Source organism: Papilio xuthus, unplaced genomic scaffold (genome assembly GCF_000836235.2).
Source record: "Papilio xuthus unplaced genomic scaffold, Pxut_1.1 DF825946.1, whole genome shotgun sequence".
Lineage (NCBI taxonomy): Eukaryota > Metazoa > Arthropoda > Insecta > Lepidoptera > Papilionidae > Papilio > Papilio xuthus.
The window spans coordinates 3,649,457-3,662,328 of record NW_013532703.1 but is presented as its reverse complement, the minus strand read 5'-3'; the positions used below and the strand labels follow the sequence as shown (position 1 = coordinate 3,662,328).

General features: G+C 31.0%; 1 protein-coding gene across 1 annotated transcript in view; it reads right to left on the bottom strand.

Moving 5' to 3' along the window:
* The window catches only part of Syt7 (Synaptotagmin 7), a 202,288-nt gene extending 195,065 nt beyond the window's left edge, over positions 1–7,223 (bottom strand). The window contains exon 1 of the mRNA XM_013320489.1: positions 7,082–7,223. The gene's annotated coding sequence lies outside the window, so the exon portion shown is untranslated. The remainder of the gene's footprint in view (positions 1–7,081) is intronic.
* Positions 7,224–12,872: the final 5,649 nt, after the last annotated feature.

Sequence of the window (12,872 nt, the reverse complement as noted above, 5' to 3'; positions counted from 1 at the left end):
GACCGTAAGAGAATTAAATTAACACGTGTGATTATGAATTTATCTCTTTGCTGGCTAATAACTAAAGTGAAATGCCTTGTTATCCATAATTGGATGGCTTGAGTCCTTTTACGGCAGCATTATGCAAAGTTGTGCTTGTTACCGATAGAGGGCGACATTGTGGCTTTAGTAGAGCACACGTCAAGTGCTCTATGAGATTGTTCATATCTTAGAACAATCTAACTAGAGTAACGCAAAATTAACCTTGTGTTTCCGACTCCGAAATCTCAATTTAAAACATATTTATAACTCTGATTTATCCACGATAAAAGACTGGAATGATGATATGATTTATACTGATGTTTTGGTGTTAGAAACCCACGGTTACTTGGTTTAATTTCGAATCAATTAAAATTAATTAACGACTTCTGGTTTAGACTTTTTTTTTTTGCAATGTGTTTATATTGTCAAGATACATTTAAAATAACATATTGTTACATTTGTTTTTCTTTTATGTTTAGGCAGTAGCTCTCTGTTAAATAAATATTAGAATTTCTAGGATATTGTGTTTTTAGATATATTTATGTTATTGATGTTGTTTCCTTAAATATTAAGATACTAGTTACGCGACACCGTCCGAGCGAAATTAAAAAAAAATTATAAGTAGCCTATGTGTTCTTTCAGATATGTTTTACATGTGTACCAAATTTCATTAAAATCCGTTCAGCGGTTCCAGAGATACCTTAATACAAACATCCTGATATCCATCCAAACATTCCCATTTATAATATTACTAGCTGTCGCTCGCGACTCCGTCCGCGCGGGATTAAAAATAGATGTTAGCCGATTCTCAGACCTACTCAATATGCTCACAAAATTTCATGAGAATCGGTCAAGCCGTTTCGGAGGAGTATGGGAACGAAAATTGTGACACAAGAATTTTATATATAAGATAATAAAAAGTATGTAACCAATATTACCGAGCTTTACCAACATTAAACAGTAAAACATACAAACAAGTGTTACAGACTTGAGAACTTCCTTGAAACTGTTTGAGTATGCCCACTCAGGATAAACTTTGTATAAACAACATATAACAAAGTAAACAATTTTCGTTCGTTATGAATATGTATATCATATTTATAATTCGTTGAAAATGTTGCTGTTAAGTAATTTATACCAAATGTAATCAAAAAGTAACAAAATAATAATTTTAGGAAGAAAATCCGAAAATGTGCCAGTGTAATGACGCAACACTAAAATGTCGACGTTTATGTCCCCTCACTATTCATTCTGACACTTGACTTTGTAACGAAAGCACGTCATTCGCGCCAAATGATTTTAACTAATATTGTCTAAAAATGACTACAGTTTATTAAGTGTACATAAAGTTAACATAAAGGATTTGATGAGCCTTATACTACATATTTGAGTATATTATTTAGATGAAAAATAAACAACTAAGTTCGCACGTGTCCAAACACGACCACAAAGGATTATTTTATAATATAACTGCATATCTATGAGGTTCAATACATCGGATTGATTTCATTTCAAAGAATAACATATCGAAATCATGAACGTAGATGTGTAGAAAATAAACAGCCTAAAAAAATATTTACATTTAATTGTCCGAAACAGGAAGAGCGTTTGTTTAACTTTCCTTCTACTAACGTCATGTCTATATACTCATAACCTTTGATAGGCACAGAGTATTAAAACCAGAATAAATTATAAAAATAAAAAAAGAAATTCGATCAATCTGATTTTAAATATTACTCTATATTTTAATTAAAAACTATAGATATTTATCATTCTACTAATTTTTTCTCTTTAGATATCTGGAAGTATCGTTTAACATGCAAGTTAATATTGGCATTTCTAATTTTAAAAAAAAACTAAATATTCTCACTTGCTTTCTTTTTTAAGTGAAAAAGGTTCAAGTGACATAACACACGAAAGCATACCTCCGTTCTTTGAAAGGATGAAAAATAAATAATACCATTGAACAACCGCACCCGCAGGGAATGTTTGCCTTCCATCTTGTGAAATAATAACGGAATGTCTTACATTATACTGGTATCTACATGTGTACTCTGTGGGTACCGAAATTCTCTTGTGCGGCTTTAGATAAAAAAAACCTACGATAATACTTCGTATCTTTTTTACTAAAGAGTATTTCTTTACTAAATAGCTTGAAAAAATATGCAACAATGTTCAGTTATTTTTTTTGTGTTTTTGGCTTTTATATAAAATTCTGTCATAATTTTTTTTCTATGCTGCACTAATCACTATAAATGGCGAGACCATTGCTTGGAAATGACAGCTTTGTTCTCATTTGAACTTACTAGTTGAAGTTCCTGGCAGAGACTTTCCTGACACTGTTCCTTAGTTTTGTTTCTATTATTAATTTATATCCTCACATATCAACCGCAATAGTCAAAATGTCGACGATCAAAAAGGCACAAAATACCAAGGTTTATAGCCTGTCCATGTATAGAGGTCAGTGATGCTGGCCTATAAACAACTCCATCTAGTGCACGAATAAATAAACATTAATTAAGTGCATTATTATGTACAATACGAAATTTTTAAAAAACCTATGTCCTGTACCGGACCCATATTAAGTGAGAACCAAACAAGGAGATAAAAATGCATAGTTTTTGTAGTAAGCATATTTTGTTTTTGTTCAATCTAATCTTGTCGAAGTATCAACATATATATTGAGGAAGATAAAAATGTATACCGCGATAATATTATTTCATTAACTAAGTGAATGAGAGCTTTTTATGACATCTGATAACGCGCTGATAAGAGCTTTGTCAGGTTAAGTGCAGTGACAGAACAAGGTCATCGGTGTGTAAACACTTGCATTTATCAAACGCATATAGAAACCATATTATAAGTAATAAGCAAAGTTAATGACATTGAAACGTTTATTTAAATACATAAATCTGAAGAATACATCTTGTCAACTTTGAAACTTTATTTTTGTAAAAGCAAGTCATATACTCTATATTACGTGATCGCCTATCGCTCGCGACACCGTCCGCGAGGTATTAATAAAACTTAGTAGTCTATGTGTTATTCCAGACTATGTTACAGAGGCTGTGGAAGACGTTTGAATATTGATGTTTAGTTACGCGTTGATATATTCTTGCACTGTTTATCTATGTATTTTTTTCTTTTTATTTATCATTGTTATGTGTTATTTACTGTTATTATAAAATATGTTATCGTGTAAACTATTATGTAAAGTGTGTATAGTGTCAAATTAATAAATGTTCTACATCTATGCCAAATTATACTGAGATTCATGCAGCCGTTCTGGATATTACTTCTAGCAAACATCCATCCATGCATCTAAACATTTGGATTTATATTACAAAGGTTGGCTTAAAAGAATACACAAAAATTTAATTTGTATTTTTATTTTCTTAAAAAAAAGTTAGTTAACTTTTCGAGGACAAGAATTTCACATTAACATTCTGTGTTTATTTGCAGACACTGGTTTGCTTTTAATTATATCTCTGAGAGAAAATGTTGAGTAAATATAGAGTTGTTAGTGAAAACATTTATCCAAGACTAGCAGTCGCCTGCGACTCCGTCCGAGTGGTATTAAAAAAAAACTTGATTAGTAGCCAATGTGTTCTTCTAGATTATGTTCTATATCTGCTACGTTTCAGCGAGATCCATTCAGTCGTTCTGGAGATTTCATTCAAACAAACATCCATCCATCCATCCAAATATTAACATTTATATAAAAAATAAATTTTACGTTTTACCAAAAATGACAGCGCGTAACCGTCAGATCGCAGCATCGTCAGTTTATAATCTCACTAGTCCACAATATGATGATGATACAAACGAATAAAATACAAAGTATCGAACGTATGTGAGTGATAGTTCACAAGAGAAAAGAGAAGGAAATGGCGGAGATTACGTAATTGATCCAAATAATTCTAAAAGGTTTATAACATTTTTTAAGAACACTTTCATAGTTCTGCCTACCTTCAATGTTAGGCTTGTATTTAGTAATAATATTGCATAGAAACGTTAATAGAAACTTCAGTCAACAACGCGACCAACGCCAAAACCGAAGGCTTCATTACATGAGCACGACGCCTGTTAATATTGTTTCGAAATACACAACTGGGATAGTAATTAATATAATTTCATAAGGTTTAATATTAATTCGTAAAATTCAATCTATTAATCTGATCTAAAATGACTCTAGTACAGAGGTAGAGTTTATAAATTTCCAAAAATTATAAGCTTTTCCTAGCCTAGCTAGCCAAGTAAGAAATAAAACCTAAATCTGCAGATTTCTGAGACCCAAATCTGCGTTTAAATCATATTGCTATCTCAGTTTTGTCAAATAATCTGACAGGGATGACGATATGTTTTGTACAGAGATTTTGGTCTCAGAGATTACAAATTAATATTTGCCACAGACCCCGAACTCCTTTGTCTTGACTTCTACTTCTATATTTGCTTATCATTACTAATTAAGGTTCTTTCATAAACTCAATCTAGACCTTATTTATGCATCTACAGCCTTATTTGTTTCAACTTAACTTTATTAGTTTAACAATTTTTGCATCATCCTGTACCACTTTGGTTCCTAGTCATCCAATCTTTGAATGTAAATTCTATAAAAGTTTCTACATGTTTTTATTATCAGTATATAATATTGGTATTACTATGATACGTGTATATAAAATTTAAAAGCTCGGAGGGTGTTCAATTTCAGCTCCCCCAACCCCTTAAAAAGTTTCAGTAGCAGTTGGTCTGTCTCCCACAATGTAGGTCATAGGTGTTCTATTTAAGCCATTTGTCTTCAATATTCTTTTCGTATTCAATTTACGATTTTGTTTTAAAAATACTACGCATAATACAAACGTACTTTTATCCCACTTATTTTTGTCAAAAAAAAACAAAAAGATCGTAGGTTCATTTAGGATTACAGAGTCCCTCAAAATATTTGGGCTTTATCTTATTATTATATTATAGGAGCGTCGGTGGCTCAGGGGTCAAGCACTTGACTTGCTATCTGCAGGTCCTGGGTTTGAATCCCACCATGTACCGATGTGTTTTTCGATTTCCGATTTACATTTATCCGACGTTTTTACGGTGAAGGAAAACATTGTGATGCAACCTGCACATATCAAAGAATAAATTCAAAGATATGCGTGAAGTCAACCAACCCGCACTTGGCCAGCGTGGATGACTATGGCCTTTTATTTTGCTCTTTTAAAGATATAAGATTATCTCTTATTTATACTTCCATAAAGCTTTAGATAATAGATTAAATATATTCATAAACCTTGACTTTAATCTAGTAGAATCTTTAAAAATAATTTACTGTATCTTAGCAAAAATAGCAATAGTTTACTTCAGTTAAAGAAAATGGTGCGTAGAGGATGGAAATCGTCGAAAAGTTGCAATCTTACTCGTGGTATATATTATATATCTGTTTAATTTTAAATACATTTATAAACCGTATATATATGCTTAATGTAGTCTGTTACGAAATATATTTCTCCGTAGAATTAATAACTTTCTACCAGATGTTGTATTCAATTTGTAACATTTAAATAAAATACGAAAGTTGGTAATTAGTTCGAGAAGTATTAAAAATTCTATTCGTATTTGAATTACAAATTCGTTATACGAACTGACGATTTGTATAATTGACAATCGAGTAGCATTTTAAAGAAAATGTGTACTTAATCACTGGACTTGTACATTCTGTCATTTTCAAATTCTCAACATGACGTTTTATGTCACCTATGTACTTTGTGTCACAGGTCAGGTCGATAAAAGTCTGTATGCGTGTCCCTTGCCAACACCGCCTACTTTTGCATAATTAATTCGCTGTAGCCTCTACGTCAGTAATTATCATTTGGTCATGAAAGTTTTTCCTGTTTACAGCAACCGAGCTTAACTCTAATCAATACGTTATCAACTGCCACAAATAGCAGGCGGGTTATTCGACGAACAGTTACTTGTCAGTTGATAAAGCAGATATAGTCCAACGAGCTTATCTGGCCCGGTAAAAGAGGCGCTGCTATCGCGGTTAGTTCTTTCAGAAATATGTAAAACCTCCTTAACCATTGAAAATGTCATACAATACAATATTTAAATACAGCTACAGATCGAAAACGTTCTTGTGGTATTTTATGACATTAACAGGGGAGCGAACATTGTCCACCGGGTCAGATAAATTTATCGGTCTATGATCTATCGATCTCCTTTGTAGTCATCGTTTGACAAATGACTAACAAGTCAATGAACTTTTAAACTTGGTGACGAAATATGTAATATGTATAAATGGAAAAAAGTTGGGCATTTGTTGCCTACTGACCCCACCCGGCGTATAACGAGTACCAAACGTGTACATAATTTTTTTTGGAATGCCTAGCCAATCTGATTCTTCAAAAACATGTTTTCCATTTCCTTTTTTGTTTGAATAAGGATTTTTGTGACAGGCAATTCTCGACTTTATCATCTTGTGACAGACATTAGAACACTCAGTGCATACTATAATAGAATGAATTTAATATTGGTTCTAAAACTGGTAACAAAATCTTATGTATCCTAACTATTAGACAAAATTGTCTTTAAACAGTAGTATGTTAGATTAGACTATGCAAGATTTCTATTAAAACAACTACCAGTTAAAAGATTCCCTTAGTTTTCAATGCGTATGTCATGGTTTAAAATACTTCATTGTCTAAAGTTAATACTATTAAATACTGAATAATAAAATAGGATAGAAAAAGTGGATCATTAAAATTAAAAAAAAACCAGTTAAGTTTTTCTTTATTCAACCAGATGCAACTTCAAACTGTAGATATCCTAAACACCAGTGGGATTGAGGATTGCGGCTTTTGAGAAATAAGTTTAATTATTTATTGATTCCTTTTCTTTTGGAATTAAATACTTTCATAGATATTTTTATCGGCCAAACGTCGGTTAAATGCTTTTCTGATCGGTTAATTATTAATTTGTAACATCATTCCTGTAATAAATATACGCTACTTTCATAAAAATTATGTATATTTTAATAATACATTACGGTTTTAAATTACATATTTACCTAATCAATCCAAACTTCTGATTAAATCCCAAATAAAAGTCACAACACAAATATCCACCGAAACAAAAAAAAATCTAAACAATTTCAAACTTTGATACACTCTAATGTTATAACAAATTGAAACACAATAAAAGATACGTAAAACTTTATAAATTCACACACTCTTTGTAATCCGGTCCACAATTGCGCATTAGACGTCAGTACGAAAGCACGGAACACGGCGGACTGAGGTCCTACGGATCGCATGCCTTTAGGACATCGACAACTCTTCAGGGGATGCTTTGGTCATATTATGACTACATATTATTTAAACAAAAACCCACGTTCGTATTTTTAGACTGACATAATTTTGTACTAATTCTCATAGAAGCATTGTACAAGTTACTTTAGAATTTTTAATTTATTGGAGCTTTTTTATAACATAATTTTTATATTAAATGTAAGGTATATATAAAGAATTAAATTCTTAATTACAAATTAACCTAATTAAGGAACAAAAATAAACTGAAACTAGACAGGTTGTATGCAAAACGTACTAATAAAATAAGGGTAATTTTTTTTTAATTTCGTACAAAATTGTTATTTTTCTTAAGCTTTCTTCCTTTTGTATTATGCTTAAGTAAAAGAACTCTATATAATTTTATCTGTCAATAAAAAGATTTTGGAACAATTTTAATTTAATTCAAATCATATTTAAATATTTGCATGTTTAAATCTAAAAGCATTTTAGATCGTCAAAACACGTAAAAGTACTCCGATTTTTAATTACGGTCGTTAGAAAAATGACAAATGATATTTAAACGATTTGTGAAACATTTTAGCAATACAATACTGAAGCTGCGTGTAACGCGTCCATTTTCTTGCATAACTCGGGCACGTTACGTAACGTGAATATCAGAGTCCAATAGCAAGTGTCACTGTTACTTCCTCGTAATTAATATCGTTTCAACATTGTAAACCAATTTGATTCTTAGCGTTTGTTAAAGCTCGTAACATTAAATATACTATGACACGCCTCACTTATAAGTGTATTATCGTAATGTGATACTCATAAGGAGCTCCTTTTTTATATCTCACAAATATTATAAAAGCGAATATTTGGATTTATGGATAGATGGAAGTTTCAAGGTATCCCCAAAACGGCTACATGGATCTCGCTGAAATTCGACATAGATGTAGATCGTTAGTCGATTAACGAACGATAGTCTGTAAAAACGCATACGCTACTAATTAAGTTTTTTATTCCCGCGCGGACGGAATCTCAGGCGAAAGATAGATATTATAAGATGGTAAACTAACAAGTAGCCACGTAAATTCGCCGAAATGGCGAAGGGACTGCTGCCGTAAACATACACAATTGCAATATTACTTTGTACATGAGGTAGAAGTTTACCCGACCCACATTGAATACAGATATAAAGTGATAAATGAATAGCAAAAAAAACTTTAGCAGTTGTACTTAGAGGTCATAGCGTGATAGACAGAAGTTAAAATATTTATTACATTATGTACATAAGCAACATAAAGAACGTTTTAAATAAAATATTCAAATAGTAAAGCTGAAACCACAACGTAAGCTTTCCTAGAATATGCATTGTAAATGAGGCACTTGTTTTTTTACTTGCACGAATTAAATTTAACTCCGTATTCCAGGGATTTTAAATAAAAGACACAGTAGCTAGATTGAATTAATTGACCAATAATATCCGACTACCGAACATTTGTTAAACAGTAAGTTTCCAGTATCGAAACTAGTACATATAAGACATATTGTTATCTCTATTTTTTCAATAAATAAGAAAAGGATGTGAATATATTTTTCAAGACTCCAAGTCTACCAGGAATATTTAAAAGATACACGGTGAAACATGTTGTATATTATTTAATATTAAAACCGAAAATTGATTAAAAATTCTAAGAACATTTCTCGTATAATAAAATGTTACTTGAAACTTTCATTTGAAATGCTGCATTTTCATTCAGTTTTCTACTCGTTATTTGATACTGAGTGCTACAAAATTTTGCGATCCTTTGGAAGAATTCCAAGATCTTGCGGTATTTAGACGGTTATATTGAGCTTATAAAAAATATAGGTTACAGTATTACAGCGTTATTTACAGATGTAACAATAAATAAATAAAGATGTTTTATATTTATTTATCTTACATAAGAAAACATTTGAAAGTCGTAAAATATTTGACAAGTAATATTCAAGTGAGGGTTTTGTATAAATTTTATGTTGAAAATATAATCAAATTTAGCGGTGAAGGACTGGTCCAAGTAATGGCTTTTATTTACAATTTCTCAAGGTGCTTTTCGTGAATAGAATATATTAATTTACTATTATTTGATAAACATTTCTAGTTGAACCTTGAGAATATAAATACATTGTAAATATTATCACATAGTATTAATAATCTTAGCCTATGTTATTTAGTGTCCACAATTGATTTAATAAGTACCTGGCTTAAGTAACTTTCCTTAATAACTTTTCATTTGCCAAAACATATATCAAAGCGTTCTACAAAACATATTAAACCTTTGAAACAAACATTCGGAAGTAATTTCATAGTATGAAGAAATTTATATTCTAAAATAAGCAATTTAAATATTTTAAACAAATGTTTTGCTATAAATTTATATATTAATTTTGTCGTTTACAAAACCACGGTCCGATAACTAGGTTATTTTTTCAACGTAGAACTCTACGAATAGACGTAGCACATTCGTAACGCTCCAATGAGCTACGTCCACTGCTACGGTTTGCGTATTAATAGCCATGTTTTATTGGTAAACTTTATTTATTCACCTTTAATTTAATTAATCTCATCATAAGTGTTTTTAATTAAATAATTATTAATAATTGATTAATGAAATAAAAAAAATGATTATTAGGACTAGACATAGAAGTAATAAAAGAAACAATTTAAGATCTGTATTCAATCTACAATAAAACCAATTTCAGGTACAGTCTAGCCCCTTGAAATCAAAGTCAAAGGTTTGAATTGAAAATTCAAATATAACTTTCAAACAATGAGCGGAAACCGCGCGCGAAGTTAGATAGAAGGGTTGAAGATATCCAATCGGGTCAAATTAATTTTAAACTTTCGTTCTTAACAGATCACTGACTATAGAAGTAATAAATTATTTAAATTAAAAAAATAGATTTTTATATTTTTATTAAAATTATTGGAATAACGCTTCAACAGGTTGGTTATAAGTTGAAGTCGTATAGGTACTTATTTATTTATTATTTAAACACATTTATTTCACAAATTAGTTTAACACTTTTCAGGATTATTTTCATAGTTATATACTTACGTAAGGTAATGCTTGGACATTAGTTTTTTTAGACACGTTATGTGCTATGACATCATGACTTTTTTAGCAATATTATAAATGAAATTATTTACATTTTAAATCCGCATCCATTGTGGCCAGGATTATATTTGAAACAATGAAATCTATTTCCTTTCAGCATTGTAGAACAACAGCCTTAATCCTTTCATTGAAATGAGGATTGTTAAATTGTCAAACGGACAAACAAAAGTTATTCAAATGCACCTATATTTAATCTGATCACCAATCGATATATAATTCTTGAGATCGATCCAAAAATTATTTTAATCACTTTGTATATAACATTTATATGTAGGTCAGATTTTTCTTTTGCTGTTTTGATCTTTAACTCGGTTAAATTCATACCAAATGGTTAAAAATGAGATAAGCAAAGATTGTTGGATATCAAATATTGAAATATGTCTAGATACTAAAGATCGTGTTTGATAGCTGACATGACGTCTCGTCAGGTTATAATTATATTTCATAATTAGTTATTTTTGTTATAACCTTATAAATACTATATAAAAATACTTATAAACCCCACCGACGAACATTGCACACGTTCGTTGCACTTACTTAGTGGAAAAGTTTTTTGTTTTTTATAAAAGTACAGTAACATTAAACTCTTGTACTAGATAGTTGTGTACAATTAACCTCCCGTTGACCGTTAACACGCTAGTACTCCGTCTCGTCCACTCGAGGCGACGCGACGGGGCTCTTGACCTTTACACTTTGTTCCCTTCGCTGTCAACAGCTCCAAATGTGTTTGGAACACAAGTGTAACCCCACTTCAGTTGTGTTCCAGTTTCGTAATGAGTGTAATGCTATTGTACTTGGTTCAGGTGAGAAATGAATTATATTTTGAAATTAGAATTGTATATTTTCAAGGTATTAGTATATTTTTATCTATCCATTACTAGCAAGCTTTAGTTTAGGACTCTGCAAAGATTTCTTTTAGTTTCTGAATTCTGTAATCGACTTGAAAAGGTCTATCGTTATATATATAATTCTTCTGTGCGTGTGTATGTCACTGAACTTCTCTCAAACCACTGGACCGATTTTGATGAAATTTTTGTGTGTGTTCAAGGGGATATGGGAATGGTTTAGATTCACAATTTTGTCCGCTGGACAATGTTTTTTTTAATTAATTTTTAATTTATTAGTAGTTGTTGATTTTGGAATGTTTTACATTGGATCCGACAAACGGCGCTACCATCGCAGTGTCAAATTTTAAATAATATTCGAACTTTAATTTTAGCTTATTAAAAATAGTTTGAAATTTTCAAATTAAAGACGTGTAGACAGGACAACGTCTGTCGGGTCCGCTAGTTTAATATGAAATTTTAAACAAGCACTTAACTCACACTTAAATTTTTTGCATTAGTGAAAATAATATACAAATCGGAATCTAATTTTCAACTTACGAAGTAGTCTTGTAATATCTTTAATGCAGCACTACGACCTATATGTAGTGAAATAACCAAATTACAGTTCGTGAGAGCTTTCGCCGTCTAATAACTCAATAGACTGCAATTGTAACTACACAAGCGAGTACTAATGCTATTCATATTTACGTTATTAACGGTGGGGTTCATCAGTCTCTGAATAAAACATATCATCGTATATTTTTTAAGCCAGAATTTTGGCTTTAAAAACCCACGGTGAGATCTGTAGTGTACTGACTATGGTCTTGGTTGTATCAAGCGCTAATGGCATGTGTCAGTGGTGACCGCCGTCACTCGGCAGGTGAGCGAAGCAGTTGAGTGATACAATTGCATACGTGGTGTGATGTTGGTGAGCCGTCAAACTCTACAGAGACTAAGACAAAATAAACCAAACACATGACAAGACCTAACCATAATAAAATCTAGACAGTGCTTTAAATACATTTTAGCTTAAACAAATGTCCATTTTTATCGTACGCTCGTATTAAACGTATCGTATTATAGCATAAGCTTCCGAAATCTTCACAAATAAATACCAAATACTTATATCGGGAGTAATTGTGGTGATACATATTTAAGGATAAAATATACTTATTTATAATGACGCCCATAATGTCAATCACCGGCGGTCAAAGGGTTGAAACACGTGTTAAACTAAATAGTGTGTAACTGTACTTTTCAGATTAATGAAGTCAGTGTCTTGGATAAATAGAACATTTGAACACTCAGTTTTCAAAGGTAAAATAAAAAAAAAAAACTCGTCAGCAAAACAAGCAATCGATTGGTAACAGCAAATGGTATGATTAGTTTTATTGATATCGTTTTATCATTAAAATACATAAATACAAATATGAATTTGTAAACAAATTATTATGTACGTGAATAAAACCTTGATTATTTAGAAAATGAAATAAACATCTCAATGAAAGACAACGTGACACAATTACCGTTATATTGTAATTCAAGGACGTCCTTCATATAATCTGATAAATATAATGTATTAT